This window comes from Palaemon carinicauda, chromosome 6, assembly GCF_036898095.1.
Source record: "Palaemon carinicauda isolate YSFRI2023 chromosome 6, ASM3689809v2, whole genome shotgun sequence".
In the NCBI taxonomy this organism is placed as follows: domain Eukaryota; kingdom Metazoa; phylum Arthropoda; class Malacostraca; order Decapoda; family Palaemonidae; genus Palaemon; species Palaemon carinicauda.
The window spans coordinates 108612218-108630462 of record NC_090730.1 but is presented as its reverse complement, the minus strand read 5'-3'; the positions used below and the strand labels follow the sequence as shown (position 1 = coordinate 108630462).

General features: G+C 39.2%; 1 pseudogene; it reads right to left on the bottom strand.

Annotated features, from left to right (window-relative positions):
- Positions 1–1315: 1315 nt before the first annotated feature.
- Positions 1316–18245, bottom strand: part of LOC137643187 (uncharacterized) — a 28940-nt pseudogene continuing 12010 nt past the window's right edge.

The window sequence follows — 18245 nt, the reverse complement described above, 5'->3', positions numbered from 1 at the left end:
AAAGGCAGATTTTGGTGCTGGGAGGCCAACTGTGCGTGACGTCATGCCGGCAACACTGCATCAGGATCGTAAAACTAAAGACTATATAATGAAGGAAGATGGGAAGGCTGAGCCTAATATCACCCAAATGAGTGTGCGGATAACTGATTCCAGATACTCCCATGCGAAACCAATGGCTCCACCTATTGAGCAAACGGTTAACCATAGAGAGCTTTTTCGGGAATATAGGATGGAATTGATTGTAAATTTTGCGACATATTTGTTCATAACTTGCATTACTATGTCAGTATTTTTATTTTATATATATATATATATATATATATATATATATATATATATATATATATATATATATATATATATATATATGACATTCTTTAATTTTAGATAAATTGCAAATTTACAAATAGGTACATATATAGAATAATAATATATATCCTTATGTTTCTCAGTTTATTTTTCAGAAACTTAATAGCTATATCTCTTATAATCTAGTTAATTTTCTAGCAAAGTTAAGTATTATATATTACAATCCTTTTTGAATGTTCTATGAAATACCACGTTCGAATAAAGTGAAACATAGTGTATATCGGATTTGTTAAACTTAGCCACAAGTGCATATGTTTAGGCATACATTTAATTATAGTTTGCAGGCCACAGTAGAATGGAGGTATTAGGTGTATGTAAACACAAATGTAATTCTTTTTATTGAAAAGGAAATGCATGATGCATTCTTGTATACTCTAGTAATATAAACTAAAAAATTTATAGATATACAAACAAAAGGAACAAAATAACTCACTAAATTGCATCAAACATAAAAATAATCAAAAGGGGGTTGAAAATAGAAATAAGTTAGCATACAAGCCAACCAAAAATGCAAAATGAATCACATGCAAATGAACCTTAGTAAATTAGATGTAAATAAGAAAATAATTCATTGAATAATATTGTACATATAAAAACTGTAAAGCACCCCCCACCCCCCCCCCCAAAAAAAAAGCAATCCAAAATTGCATCATGAATTACATGCAAATCGACTGTAATATAATTATGAATATGAGAAACCATAATAATAAAAAAAAATGTCTTCAAGAATTAAATACATATTGCAAACATATGACAAAGGAATTATGAAAACATAGAAAGCACAGACATTAAACAGACACTCAATGTATATGAAAATACAAATACAAACAAATACAGTATACAAATACTGTAAGATGTTAGTCTTTATTTAGGCAATAGAAACAATACGACGCCTAGGAACACTAACAAAATAACATGTTGAAGCAGTATACTTCTGTAATGCTACTCAGGTGTGCAAACATGCTGAAATATTCATGCATATAGGTTAAATCATAATTAAAAATAATACATGCCATTAAACATGTTCCCAACGCCAAATATGTCAACTCATGAGCAATATATTATTTTGATAGCTTTAAACATTGCATTGACTATTCTATAACATGAACCTTAGTCAAATTATATCATATATGTGAAATCTTTGTTAATTTTCCATTTTTACGGGGACTTGAGTAACTACCACCACTATGTTTTCTTTTCCTTAATGTTCTGTTGAGAAATTTAACGTATTTATAAACGCATTTTTAGAAATATGTCAATCACTTTATCTACAACACCATCACAAACGTTGAGATTATCTACATTAGTTTGTTGAATAACTTGAGTTAAATTATCTTTTACACTGTCTTTCATTATTATATCTACAATTTTACTTTGAAATGCTGATCCATAATCATTAATAATGTTAGTTATAATAGTACTTGGTTACCATAGCCATCTTCTTTTTTCCATATCTCTATTTCCTAGAAACCAGGTTCAATTATTTTAATCAAACTCTTTTCCATCTTCACAGATAAGTACTTGAATAGATTTTGTCACTACTGATTCACTCAACATTATCATCATTATTTGGGTTGAAGCTTTAAAGAAATTCCTGAATTGCTTTAAAGGATTAACCATCTTCAGGTTAATCAATTATCAATTCTACTGGTGAATTATCAACTGGACCTTCTAAAAGATTTGAAAAAAAAAAAAAAAAAAAAAAAAACGACATGTTCCTCCTCTGTCACAGGGCAAACTAAATTAACTATCCTTATTTTCAAAATAATCTTTATCAAGTTTAGTGTCTATGTCACAGATCTTCAAATGTTGCAGTATTGGGGTGTTATCATCTATGCAGTTTCCTTCAAAGATATTTTTCATGGGATTTTTACATAAAGCATTTTTTTTTTATTAAGGTTTTAATTTTATATGAACTTGAAGTGTCATTGTTTCCACCTGAACTTCGTAGTACACTAAATAAATTTTCAAGACAATCTTGATTTATCCTGTTAGTTAAAAGAAATTTAAAAACCCTATCCTTCATATCGTTCCATAAAATTTTAAGGCTAGAGAAGTTTAAAAGCCAGTCATCTATATGTGGAATATTACTTTTAGTTCCAATTAAAGTTAAGCTTGACAGCAAATGAAGCTTTTCAAATAAAACATTAATATTATTACTATCACTAATTGCATATTTCCTCTATTTAGAATGAAGTACACAACTGTTGTTAAATACATCAAATAATTCGTTAATATCATTTACTACCACTAGAGAGGTACTGGATCCTTTGACTGGCCAGACAGTAATGCATTGGATCTCCCTCTGGTCATGGCTTATTTTTTTTTTTCCTACACTTACACAGAATAGTCTGGCCTATTCTTTACATATTCTCGTCTTTCCTCATACACCTAACAACAATGAGATACTTAACACTTCTTCACCCAAGGGGTTAATTACTGTACTGCAATTTGTTCAGTGTACTTTCCTCTTGGTAAGGGTGGAAGAGACTCTTTAGCTATGGTAAGCAGCTCTTCTAGGAGAAGGACACTCCAAAATTAAACCAATGTCCTCTAGTCTTGGGTAGTGCCATAGCCTCTGTACCATGGTCTTCCACTGTCTTGGGTTAGAGTTCTCTTGCTTGAGGGTACACTCGGGCACACTATTCTATCTTATTATTTTTTTTTCTTCCTCTTGTTTTCTTGAAATGGTGTGTTGGGCAGGCTTAATAGAAGGGCCATGGATGCCTGGTGGTTTATCAAGAGGTTGTCTTTTCCTTTTTCTGACTTTTTTTTTTCTCAAAACCATCCTTACTGTCCTCCCTTCAGTTGAAGTGGCTATCCTGGAGGGTATTTAGCCTTGCATGGTGTATCCATGTTGACCAGTTTTTCCGACTTTTTACTATAGTCTATGGGTATCATCAATCACTTTATTTATAATTCTGTACATATTGTTTTTGTTATAACTCTTGTTAATCTAGTTTTTAAGTATGATGTCTCTTTTTTATTTCTATTAATTCTTATGCTGTCTGGAGACGTTGAGCGAAATCCGGAACCAGTACATCCTAGATTTCATCAAAGTCGTCTTCTGTATTGCAATATTCGTGGTCTTCATGCAAATATCCAAGAACTTACAGTTGCATCCAGACAGTATGATATTGTTTTGTGCGCAGAAACTTTGGTTTCTAATATGAGCCACTCATCTGAGCTCCTTATAAGTGGTTTTAAGAAGCCAATAATGTTAAAACGCAATGCCATCCCTAGGGCCAGGGGAATGGCGGTGTATATTAGGACCGAGTACCCTGCTTCTCATAAGTCCTGCTATCAATGTGAATGTCATGAGATTCAGGTAATAAAAGATTGTGGCAGGCATAACAACTTTTATTTGTGTTCGATCTACCGGAATCCAGACATGGATGATTCTATCTTTGATTGTCTTCTTACCATTATGGCTAAGATACAAGAAGATGAGAGAAAGGCTTCTTTTGTCTTTGTTGGTGATTTTAATGCTCACCATAGGGAGTGGTTACGTTCTATCTCTCCTACCGATCACCATGGCTTAAGAGCTTTAGACTTTGCCTCTGAATCAGGCTGTGAGCAAATCATATATGAAGCTACTCACAGGTCTGGTAATTGCTTGGACCTCGTATACACTGACTCCCTTGGCGTTATAACTAGTAAGGTTGGTTCTCCAGTCGGGACATCTGATCATGCCTTGATTTCATTATTAGTGAAGACTGAATAGCCTGTCCCTGATATATCATATTCTTGTAAAATTTATATGAAATCCCAAGCAGACTGGAATGGGATTTTGCATGATCTTTTGTGCTTAAATTGGTCACAATTATATAATAATGTAGATCCAGTTGTCCCTCTGAATGAGAATCTAGTCAACATAATCGATAGGCGTATCCCTTCTCGTGTGCTAAGGTACCGAGTGAAAGACAAACCGTGGTTCAATGATAATTGTAGACGTGCTTATTTGGAGAAGCAGGAGGCCTATCACCTTTGGAAGGGTAACAGATCAGATTTGACCTGGAATAACTATACTCAGCTTCGAGCTCTTGCTCAGAGAGTTTATGCCTCAACTGAAAAGGAGTACAATTTAACCATAAAAGAAAACCTTTCTGGTACAACTGAGGAACATAAATGGTGGTCTACCCTTAAATCTGCACTCTTTGGTGTAGATGAAACAGTTTCTCCTTTACTTAAACCAGATGGCTCTGTCACTCACTGTCCTTTGATTGTGTAAATCATGAGGCCCTTGTTTTCAAACTGAAACAGTTGGGAGTGGGTGGGTCGTTTCTTAGCTTTATTATTGATTTTTTAAGTAATAGATCTCAAAGAGTTGCTGTTGACGGGCACCATAGTGAGTATAGGAATGTGATATCCGGTGTTCCACAGGGTAGTGTTCTTGGCCCATTACTTTTCATACCATATACACATGACATGTGGTTTGGTCTAGAAAACAAGCTTGTTGCATATGCAGATGATGCTAATCTCTTTGCATCAATTCCATCCCCTGAATGTAGAGCTGGGGTTGGTGAATCCCTTAATAGAGATTTAGCTAAAATTAGTGCATGGTGCAAATTATGGGGTATGAAGTTGAATCCTAACAAAACTCAAAGTATGATCGTAAGTAGGTCAAGGACGGTGGCTCCTCAACATCCGGATCTCAGTATTGATGATGTTTCTTTAAATTTGTATGACTCTTTCAAAAATTTTAGGTGTGATTCTCGACAGCAAATTAACTTTTGAGAAACATTTAAGATCAGTGTCTTCTTCAATTGCAAAAAAAGTTGACCTATAGAGAAAGTCTTTTAAGATTTTCGGTGATCAATCTATTATGAAGAAGTGTTTCAATTCTTTCATTCTACCTTGTTTTGAGTATTGTTCTCCTCTCTTGTGTTCAGCTGCTGATTGTCATTTTAATTTGTTCGACAGAGACTCACGGTCTATTAAATTTCTTATTCCTGATCTAGATATTAATCTCTGGCACCGTCGTTCAATTAGTTCATTATGCATGTTGCATAAGATTTTTCATAACTCTGACCATCCTTTACAATCAGATATCCCTGGAAAATTCTATCCTGTTCGTAATACTAGGCAAGCAGTTAATTCTAATAGGCAGGCCTTCTCCATCATGAGGCTCAATACTACGCAGTACTCTAGAAGTTTTATTCCAGCTGTTACCAAGTTGTGAAATGATCTTCCTAATCGGGTAGTTGAATCAGTAGAACATCGGAAGTTCAAAGTTGGAGCAAATGCTTTTTTTTTTTGACCAGGCTGACATGAGTCTTTTTATAGTTTATATATGACATATTTGTTTTTGACGTTGTTAATAGTTTATATATGACATATCTGTTTTGACGTTGTTGCCTTTTTTAGAATGATTTATTGTTAATTTGTTCTCTTCATTTATTTGTTTCCTTATTTTCTTTCCTCACTTGGCTATTTTTCCCTATTGGGGCACCTGGGCTTATAGCATCTTGCTTTTCCAACTAGGGTTGTAGCTTGGATAGTAATAGTAATAATAATACAAATAATGCTATATTTTCCGCTTCTTGCAATAATGCCCCTAATGCTGCATGTGTAAATAAACCAGCTGTTATACTACGGCTAAACACCTGTGCAGCTAGATTCACTCTCATTTTATTAAAACTTGTGTTGAAGACATGTGATGCTGTAAGTTTTGGTACTAACCGTAGCCACATCTGAGAATCTGCCTCAAGAAATTTCTCTATATATTTCCATGACACTTTTCACCCACCAACTTGCATGTCATATTTCATAAAAATGGTTCTAATGCTTTTCAAAAGGTGTGGTGTATCATAAAAGAAGTTTACATTTTCACCTCCTTGTGAGAAAGAAAGGTTTTCTTATGGAAACGTTTAGATTTTTAAACAACCTTCTATTATTTGGATCTAGGCCACATACCAAAAATTGGTATGAACATACATTCTTTAATTTACCAATGCAGCCAGTTACCATATACATTAAGGTATTACCTTTAGTAGATTTTGTCAATAAAAAATAGCCCAGTACTTGCTCCAATTTGAAAGCCAAGCCTTTTGTCATGATGACCATGGCATACTGAGCTGGATCTTGCCCTTTGCCATACTGATCAAGATCTTCAAATCCCTCCAGCACATATATTGCCAAAGTATCTATATTTTTCATTCATTGATAATGATTTATGTTTTAACTATTCAAAAACAGACTAATTCCAGCCAACATTAAAATCAATCTTGGATACCCAGTACTTCAGCATTCTCGTTGTTGGTAAAGTAAATATCTTGCTGATAAAGTTATATGCTCTGGAACTTTTGAAATAAAGTCCAAGGAAAAAACATTTTTGAGAAAAGTGAATATCTCTTACCATATTTGGACACTTCTGCTAATTTCATTTGTGTTTTGAAAAATTCTAGAGCTTTGCCAATTGCATATTTGTTTGCACTTTTTATAATTGTAGATGGGCAGGTACATGTACCACATTTTTTTTGGCTTACCTTCATTTGTTCAAGTTTTTCCATAAGTCTGCTAATCTGCATCCGTTGCTTCTTTATTAGTACATACGGTACTGTTTTTCATTTTCCTCTGCAAGCTGCTGGTAGACTCTGAAAAGATATTAAAAGTTGAATATCCAGTGAAAATAAGAATAACTGCTAAATTATGTATATATATATGTATATATATATATATATATATATATATATATATATATATATATATATATATATATATATATATATATATATATATATTTATTATATATATATATATATATATATATATATATATATATATATATATATATATATATATATATATATATATATGTATGTATATATATATATATATATATATATATATATATATATATATATATTTCTTTTTTTATTTTATTTTTTTTGGGGGGGGGGGGCTCAGGCCATGTCGTCCTGATGGAAGTTCCTTCTCAGTAGCTTCAAGGGTTATATTCAACTACAGTGATATATCCCAGAGAATTTTACTAAAGGTATCCAGAATTCTAACTCCTGGCGTGAGTATCATTTGTGTTATCTTATAGTGATATGCATAAGATCAGAGGACGTATCCTTGACACGCCACATAGCTATCTACACCCCTAATAGCGTTTACGCTTCGAGAGGGGAAAGTGGCAAGAATTGTAGTAGAGCCGTTATTAAGGCAACATTCCTACTCGTACTGAGATTGAGCGCCAGCACGCCACCGTGTGGCGCCATCTAGTCATTCTTTCTCGTGTAGCGTTCCTTATCGATGTTTATCCCGTGTTCCTCTCACTATTTTGGATTGTTTTTTAGCTATGATGTCTTCACCAGCCTCATCTGCCTCTGGAAAGTTAAGTACTAGCTTTGATTTGTATAAATGTAACCTTTTGCCAGTTTTTTTCCTCAAAATATGTTCGTAATTACTGTAACAAGAGCTGTTGTCCAGCCGGAGGGCGTCTTGGACGCGGTCGTTCTTTGCATGTACATTTAGTTAGCCAGAACAACGTTCCGGCATATTTCGTTTTAATAACTCCAGCTATTCAGCATTTAGCTAAGAATTCTTATACTATGCCCATGTTTTTGTGGATTTGACAATTTTATTATCTAGCCCCACGAGTGCTAGGCTTCCTAGCCTAGGCAACCATACACTTCATTCATGATATAACCTTCCTGGTAAAGTTTTATTGAAGCTCAGGCAATATTTTATATAATTAAGATATTACTGTGTAAAATTTTCCCCTTCCAAGATAGTATACGAAAGAGTTTCGGTGACCAATTCTCACTACGCCTAGGCTAACTAGCCTAGGGGCTTTAGTATACTTTCATACATGTCCCCAGTTGCCCTTGTATCGTCTTTTAAGTGGAGACTGACACCTCCTATACCTTTTAGGTTGATACCAATCTTCTTGGGAGATTTAAGGGCAATTCCTTTTCCCTCTGACTACCTTAGGCTAACCCTAGTTGGCTTTGCCGTGAATTTTATTCAGGCAAATCTGGACTGGGGTGTTCCCGTTCCCATCTCACAACCACTGAGTCAGATTTGAGTTTAGGACGGGACATCAGAGTATTTGTCTGTGATCGGTGGCCACCTGGTTTGGTGAACTGACTTCCAAAGTCAGGTTAGGCTACAGATGCAGGAGGCTAGACCTTCCTAGGCCATCTCCTGGAGGCATTATATGAAAATGCCTTCTCCCTTTGGCCTAGCAGACAGTCCTGTGCCGATAGATCCTAAGCCGAAGAATTGAATTCTTCCATTGCTTAGGGTCTCCGACACTAGATTCTGTTCCTCCTTTGAGATAAGTGGCCTGGGTGCCACCTTCTCACCCTATCAGACTAACCTAATCTAGGGAATTGAATTCCCTGGCCCCAAGGTTGTCTTTACTCCGGATCAGAATCTTTTAGGTTAGGTAAGACCTACCAGGTACTACCTCACCTACAGGACCCTTGCCCCTCCCCTGCTGTCCTTTAGTGTTGGCCTAGCCTTCACATATCCTGTCCATCATTCTACAATCAACGCTAAGGGTAGATTGCGCGATTCGCTTGGGCTTTCTGTCGCCCGTTGACTGAGTTGACTGCCGGCAAAGATCCCCCTATCTTTGGAGTGTTCTTCAGTCCTCCCTTAGACTGCCTTCCATGGCCCAACTATTGATATGGAGGGGCTATGGTTTGATGGAAGCCCGAATATAATTCCCCCTTCCATATGAACCCTCATTCCGGATGGAGTTATTCAAGGCTGAGCATTTGCTTAACCTACCATCCATGCTTTCTCTCTGTCTTAACATCCACCTTGGGCCAGGAGCTGGCACCTAGAGCGCCAGCGGCCTCTCGGACGACGGCCCACCGTCAGGTTGCTCTGACACCGCTTGCCATGGATTACCGTTGATCGGTGACCCAACGGCGGCCGGCACATACCGGCCGGCACATACAAGCCGGCTGCCAGCAACTATGCTAACTGCCAACAGCCGGTCGACCAATTGTCTGAAGACATAACCTTCCGCCGACAGCCGGCAGGTCCGCCCTTATAGAGGGACCCCCGGCTGCCAGCAGCGGAGCGGCTGCCGGCAGCGGAGCGGCTACCAGTGGCCCGCCACCCTATACCTAAGAAGGCAGTATACCTTCAATAACCCAGGGTAATGCCGGCGTATGCCAGCAGGCACTACAGTACTGGCCGCGGAGTGGTAGTATTCACTGCGATATTGATATTCCGCATGACACATACAGCTGTGCGATCCGTGCTGTAGCCTATACATTTCTTCCAACCTACAAGGTGCTTCATGGGCAGCCTATTGTGAGACCACCACACCAAGAGAGCAATTCTCTCTGGCTTAGATAAAGATCAATCATCATCTTATTCAATTCCCAATATTGAACCTTAGAAGACAGTGTTAAAATTACACCTTATATTCAAAGGATATTATCTTCTCCCTTAATTCGACTAGAATTTAGTGTTCAATATTGAAGGAGGTCATAGCAATGGGCTGGACAGGAAACACTTGTGGGTGTCTTTCCTCTTTCCCTCCTAGCTTACCCATCCTATGCTGAGCTATATATACAACATTGTATGATGAAATTTTTAGATATTCCATCAAATACTCATCTGTTTTTCTTTCTTTACAGGAGGAGCATCCCGAGTGCGGGAACTATTTCAGCAGGGTCCGCAGTAAGAGCTTCTGCGGCCATGATAAGTGCAGGACCCACGCGCACTGCGCAACTACGAAGGGATCTCTGTAGTATTGGGACCCCCAGGTATGTGACGTTTGTTCAAAACTAGTTACTGAGGCTTTTGATGATCAAAAGTTTACTGAGTAAAGGGATGCAGCAAGAGAGACGTTGCGAAAATGGGTCAGGGGCTTCCAGAAAAAAAAACACTGGCCCATACTTTCCTAATGAAAGGATGAGGGCTTGTTCATTCCCCAGTGCATCTTCAGATGCAGTTATTCCCTAAACTCAGCCTGAGATTCCCCTCGTACAGATTCTGGTAGAATCTGATGTTCCTGATTCCTTGAAGGACATCCAACTGGAGGACGACATGTCGGTAGTTTCCGAGGAGACGGAACGGTTGAAGAGCAGGATCAGGAGACTGTTTTACCTCATGAAGGCGACGAAGAAAAATCCGAAATTATTTCAGATTCATCGGCTACGGTGGCTGTGCCTGTCCCTTCGACTTCTTCTGCCCCCCAGTTAGACACGATTAGCCATACGCTAACTTCTCTCTTGTCCATGTTCCAGGACATGAAGAAGCAATCGTCCGAGAAGGAGGCTTCACTGCGGACGGAGATGCACCAATTCGTGTCTACACGTTTAGCCCCAAGAAGCTAAACGTCAAGGATCTTCCAACCTTTTCTGATATTAATCCTTGGAGGTATGCTTAGCACATGCTCATGTCAGGGGGGAAGATCTTCCTATCTGGCAAACTGGGCACTGTCTCAGTTAACGACATCGAGTTTTGGCCCAGCAAGGGGGCCTACCCAGATTGTTACGTCCACCTGAAGACGGAACCCCCTTCTAAACAAAACCGAAAGAGGTCATCATACTAGACCTCCCCAAGGCCCAGGCCTTGTTTACAAAAACATCGAAAGAGAGGGCATTCATTAGCTCCAAGGTTCCGGCTCTCACCAAGAAGCACCCGTCCTTCATTGCTGCTTCTTCCTGTGCCTTCCCCTTTATGGAAAAAGGGTTCAACGCAGCCTTAAAGGCAGTCGAGGCAGGGAAACCTTGCCCTACCCTCGAAGAGTGTAAGCCATTCTCCCTTGCCCTACCATCAGATGATGCAGACTGGAAGGATGTCTATAGCACCTTCTCAGTCGGGAAGCTGGAGGCCAACATTGCCGAACGTCAGTTCGGCGAAGACCTCCCGAAGTTGTCAGACTTCCACCTGAGCAGGGAGCAGGAAACAAAGGAGAGACTCGCGGCCTCTATGTCCTTACACACCGGATTAGAGACGAGGGCAAGCATCACTGACACCCCAGAGATGTACATGGTCTTTGCCAAAGCGCATTTGGCAATGGTCACCAAAGACCTTTATAACTTCATCAAAGCCAGACGGGCATGCAGGGAGTTCTTGTTCGCCTCAGCTGCGGTGAGGCACGAACCCTGGAAGCTGATAGCCTCCAACATCTGGGGAAAAGACCTCTTCCCGAGTGAAGTAGTCAAGGAGGTCGTTGATCAAGCCGCAACGAAGAACAGGAATCTCTTCCATAAATGGGGCTTGTCCTCAAAGAGAAAGTCTTCCGCTGAAGAGGCTCCCCAACCAAAACGGAAGACCAAATGACCCAGAGTTCCCTCTCGCCCTCCACGACAACAACAGCTTCCCGTGGCCACGGTGCCCCAGACAGTGGCACAACCACCTACCACTTCCCAGCTGGTGCCCCAACAGGTGGCGACTCAGTCGCCCGTCTTCAACCCAGTCTTGGAAAGGCAATCGACGACCTTTCGGCCGAAGTCTCGAGGTTCCTTTCGAGGTTCCTCTAGACGCCCCTCCAGAGGTAAGGACAACAAAGGTGGACGTGGCCAAGGAGGCAAGTCCTCAAACCAGCACTCCAAGTGAGATGCTACCGGTAGGAGGGAGACTTCTCTTCCGGGATCGCTGCACCTTCGATCTCTGGGCCCACAGCCTAATCAAGAATGGACTAGGGTGGAGTAGGAATGCAGCTCCACCGATCTTCCCTAAGTTCTTCCAACACTCAACCCCCATATTGGAAGAATATGTTCAGGAACTCCTAGACAAGAGAGTTGTAAGGAGGGCAAAGTCCATCAAATTCCAAGGAAGGCTGTTCTGTGATCCGAAAAAAGACTCTGAAAACCTCAGAGTCATTCAGGACTTATCACCACTCAACAAGTTCATAGTGAACAACCTGAGGACCCTACTGCCCAAACGGGCATACACAGTCTCCATAGACATGGCGGACGCATACTGGCATGTTGCGATCAACCGCCAAGTTTCCCCCTACCTAGGATTCAAACTGCAAAAAAGGCAGTATGTTTTCAGAGCCATGCCCTTCGGGCTAAACATAGCCCCAAGGGAATTCACAAAGCTTGCGAACACAGTCATTCGTCAACTACGTCTAAAGGGAGTTCAGGTGATTGCCTACCTGGACGACTGGCTGGTATGGGCAGCATCCGAAGACGAATGCACGCAAGCCTCCAAGGAAGTGATCCAGCTCTTGGAACACCTAGGATTCGAGATCAACTTGGAAAAGTCTCGATTATCTCTTGCTCAGGAGTTCCAATGGCTGTGTGTCCTCTGGAGCTTACAGTCACACAGCCTCTCCATTCCATCAAAGAAGAGGAGAGAGATAGCGGGATCTGTCAAGAGACTTCTTCAATCCGACAGGATATCAAGAAGGCAACAGGGGAGAGCGTTGGGGTCCCTCCAGTTCGCCTCAGTGACAGACTCAGTATTGAGAGCTCAATTGAAAGATGCATCAGGAGTTTGGAGAAAATATGCATCAAACGCTCAAAGAGATCTAAAAAGACTAATACCAACTCGTCTGCAATCCCTCCTCAAGCCATGGTCGGAGGCTAAGTACCTGAAGAAGAAGGTACCCTTACAACCACCTCCACCTTCAGTCACCGTTCACACGGATGCCTCAAAGGAAGGGTGGAGAGGCCACTCTCACCATCGGAAAGTCCAAGGAACCTGGTCCTCCCTCTTCAAGACCTTCCACATCAACATTCTGGAAGCCATGGCAGTTCTTCTCTCACTGAAAAAGCTGAAACTTCACTGCTCAATCCATATCCAAAGGGTAGTAGAAAGCGAGGTTGTAATGAGATGCCTGAATCGACAGGGCTCAAGATCACCTCAAATCAACCAAGTGATATTGGTCATCTTCCGCATGGCTGAGAAGAAGAGATGGCACTTATCAGCAGTCCACCTTCAAGGGTTCCGCAATATGACAGCGGACGCTCTATCCAGGCTCAACCCGATAGAGTCAGAATGGTCCCTAGACGCAAGATCATTCTCCTTCATCTTACTCAGGGTCCCAGGACTGCAGATAGACCTCTTAGGAACGAGCGACAACAAGAAGCTACCCCGGTATGTAGCCTCGTACGAGGATCCTCTAGCGGAAGCAATGGACGCGATGTCTCTAGACTGGAACAGATGGTCCAAGACCTAATTGTTCCCTCCAACCAACCTTCTGCTGAAAGTCTTCAACAAACTGAGATCCTTTCATGGAACAGCAGCAATAGTGGCCCACAAATGGCCCAACAGAGTATGGATCTCCCCGATAATGGAACTACGCCTGAAGCTAATCCCGTTGCCGGATCCAGTTCTGACTCAGCAAGTGCAGAAGTCGACTGTCTCAGCTTCATCACAGAAAACCCAGAGCCTTTATCTCATGATTTTCTCACCTTAGCAGTCAAGAAAAGGTTTGGGTTTTCAAGGGACAGTATTAACTTTCTCGAAGAATACAAGTCAAAATCAACGAGAAGAATATACGAGTCTTCCTGGAAGAAATGGGTCGTCTTTGTCAAGGCAAAGAAACCAAAGGAGATTTCAACGGATTTCTGTTTATCCTTCTTCATCCATCTTCATGAACAAGGTTTAGCAGCCAACACGATTGCCACGTGCAAATCTGCCCTGACCTGACCCTTGCTGTACGCCTTCCAGGTGGACTTCTCCAATGATATCTTCAACAAGATTTCAAATGCCTGTGCTAAACTTCGGCCCGCAGCTCCTCCGAGGCCCATTTCATGGTCCTTGGATAAGGTTCTTCACTTGACATCAACCTTGAACAACGAAGCCTGCTCTCTAAATGACTTGACTCAAAAAATGATATTCTTATTTGCACTAGCCTCAGGAGCCAGAGTTAGCGAAATATTGGCCCTCTCGAGGGATGATGGCCACATTCAGTTCACAGACTGCGGAGAACTGAACCTTTTTCCGGACCCAGCGTTTCTCGCCAAGAACGAGCTGCCCACTAAAAGGTGGGGTCCCTGGAGAATCTGCCCTGTGAAGGAAGAAGCATCCCTATACCCAGTGGAATGCCTAAAGGTCTATCTTCGTAGAACTTCAGACTTTAAGGGAGGTCAGCTTTTCGGGGAGAAACATCAGGTTCAACATTAACCTTAAAAAAACTAAAGGTGAAGATCACCTATTTCATTAACAGAGCTGATCCAGACAGTACACCCGCAGGTCGTGATCCGAGAAAAGTTGCTTGGTCTCTGAATTTCTTTCAGAATATGTCTTTTGAAAGTCTTCGCGCTTACACTGGATGGAAGTCATCAAGGGTCTTCTTCAAGCATTACGAGAAACAATTACAGGAAATCAAACATTATGTGGTGGCAGCAGGTAGTGTACTAAAACCTTCCGCTTGATTACTGCGAAGAACAGTGCACTAATTGGGACTTTTTAGTGAAGGGTGTACATGATGGATTCTTACGGTGTATCATGTTGAGTGATGTGTCTAGTACATGACACTGTAGACTGTTCTAATTACACGGGTAATAAAAAGCATAAAAGACTGACACATGTCCCATGCATGTTTATATGCAAGTGTACCTTTTGTAACAACAGAATCCATAGTGGAATATTCCATATGTCCCATAGAGTGGCTTTTGTTTCCTTTTCAGATGAAACCTTATTAATTTTCCTGTTATTACTAATTATGCTTTCTCACAAAAATTTTCAGTGAAAATTGTGATTGATTGTACATGGTACAACCCTTGATTTCTATATTATATTTGTTAATAAACATAGTTAGCAATCTTTGCATCTCATTTTGCCCCAAATTCTTAAAACATACAAATAAAGGGTGTTAGAGCTACTGTTTATCCTCTTATTTTAGGAAAAATATTCAGAACAAAGGTTACCACTGTTCCAAGCAAAACAATTCTCGGATTATATGTTATGCTATTGAGTTCAGTCCCTAGTATGATTGATTGTACCAACCTGTTTACCTTACTGATTTAAAGTTTCCTACATGAATTTAAACCTGTCTATCTTGTCTCCAATGAACAAACAGACTCGAGAGGTATCAGTAACATACACAGATTAATTCCATTCAGAGTACAAACTATGCATTATGTATATGAGGAAACTAATATACAACTTGTTTGCTAGACTTGTTACTTAAACTCACAATCCTCGGGTTTTTCTCCTAGAGTGTTCCAAGACTCTTCCCTGTAGGGGACAGGAAGCACTAACATAGTCCATGATCATTTGAATGGTGTATGATGGTAACACCAGGTGTGTCTAGATCTAGACGACCAAGGAAAATTTTATTTTGAGGTGAACAGCACTATTAAGAATCCACAGATACATTAATGCTCTGGTAAACTTCCATCAGGATGACATAGCCTGAGCCCAAAAACGGATTTTGAGTGAAGCGAAAAATCTATTTTTGGGTGAGGTAGCCATGTCGTCCTGATGGACCCACGCTCCTTTGACAAAGGATAAATGAATCCCTCCCTAATGTACTGTATCTGTAGCACCTCATTAACGCTACATAGAATGACTAGATGGCGACACACGGTGGCGTGCTGGTGCTCAATCACAGTACGAGTAAGAGTGTTGCCTTAATAACGGTTCTCCTACAATTCTTGTCACTTTCTCCTCTCAAAGCTATTAGGGGTTTTGATAGCTGTGTGGCGTGTCAAGAATACGTGCACTGATCTTATGCGATATCCCTATAAAATAATACAAGCAAAATTTTCTGTGATATATCACTTTAGTTAGATATAACCTAGGAAGCTACTGAGAAGGAACTTCCATCAGGACGACATGGCTACCTCACCGAAAAATTGATTTTTCGCCTCGCTCAAAATCCGTTATATATATGTATATATATATATATATATATATATATAAATTTAAAAATAAAATCTATGTATTTAATTGTACTTCAAAACACTATTTTTATAAATATATATATATATATATATATATATATAAATATATTTATATATATATATATATATATATAAATTTATATATATACATATATACATATATATATATATATATATATAGATATATATATATATATATGTATATATGTATATATATAAATTTATATATATATATATATATATACATATATATATATTTATATATATATATATATATATATTTATAAAAATAGTGTTTTGAAGTACAATTTATATATATATATATATATACATATATATATACATATATATATATATATATATATATATTTATATATATATATATATATAAATATATATATATATATATATATATATATCTATATATATATATGCAATTTAAAAAAATTAATTATTTATTTCATTGTATTTCAGAATACCATTTATTGGGGAAAATATTTTGTTTTGATCACATAAAAAACCGATTCATGGTAACATCTTACCATTTGATTTTATGGTTGTAACTGTTTTTTCTCCTTTTTCATGTACCCCCTCTTAATGATAGAATGCCTTGATGAAGTCATTGAGCTTCAGCATGGCATTTCATTCCCGTCTTGAAACTTAGTGACAGGCAAGAGGTCTCTCAAACTTGAGGAAATTGCTCCGCCAGTTCGAATCCAAATTTCTCCCTTTCAAATCTTTCTCATCCTCTTAATATTACTTCAACCTTATCCAAATTTCATAAACTTCCTTTCATGTTGCTGTCCCAACTCCATGAGTAAAAGTCCCCATATATATATGTGTACTGTATATGTGTACATATATATGTATATCCCTTTTTCTTTTTGATGGCGTAGATGATTCTACATCCGCTATTGCCACTGGCGTGGATGTTTCTACATCAGTTATTGCTGCCTGCTTTGATAAATGGGAGGAGGTGTCACTTTTGGGAAGTGTTTGCGCTCAAAGCTATACGTGAGAGTATTGGATGATCTCAGCCATCTCGAAGAAGGTTTGGACCTTTATGGCAGAACCATCCTCAAGTGTTGGGTCTTCGGAATCCAGGGGGATCCAATGCTTGGGCTAGGACTTTTGGGTTTTGGCTGGAAGCTCGTCATTACAGATATGGGGAGGATGATTCCATAGTTTTTTGGTGTTGATCCAAAAAGGCGGGTTCAGCTTACACCTGTGCCTCTATATCTGTTTTGGTGCTATCCTTCGTGTAGGGTATGGAGTGGACTATCTGGGAAGTATATTCTCATTGTGCCAATAGTGGAGAATGCAAATTTCCTATCCAACATGTGATGCCTTAATTTTCTCAAGCAGGGGAATCAAACTATTTCAAATCTCACATTATCTTCTTATTTTTTTTCTCATGGATTTTGCTGATAACGACCCCCCCCCCCCTCCCCTGGATATGCTGACTCGCCCCCGGCACTGTTGCCGACCTCTGTCAATCCACTTAAAGACAATTACATTCATGACTTAGGAACTAAAAAGGGCTATTCTTTGAACATTCGAAAAAAGGGTAATTTGGGCAACACAGGAAAATTAAAAATCCTGCTTGTTACCCAGATCCCATTAGGAGTTAATTATGATGTGCTGCATAAAACATTTGAATGCTAAACACTAATAAAAGAAATTAGAATGAAGCTTCAAGATGATAAAAGGGATTCTTGGTTATCATTTAATCGTCATGAGGAAGCATTCAATGCAAGCCGTAACATCATTAATGTTAAAGTAAGTAAAATGAGTATTAAGGGTGCTCTGTGTGATGGGGTACCCAAAGACCAGGAGACTGAATTGATAAAGACATAGAAGTAGTTATGCCAACCCAAAGAAAGCCAAAACCACCAATGTGGCTTCTTGCTCAATCTATAGGAGGTACAGAATATTATTTTAAATTCTTCAATTATCTTCAGAAGAAGGTAGGAACGATCGCACCTGGAGATATATCTCGATTTGGCAAGAAAAGTTACTCGATAAAGGCCAAGTCATACACACAGTCTGTTATATTGTCCAATTTAAAGACAGAAAATGATGATATCAAAATGGATA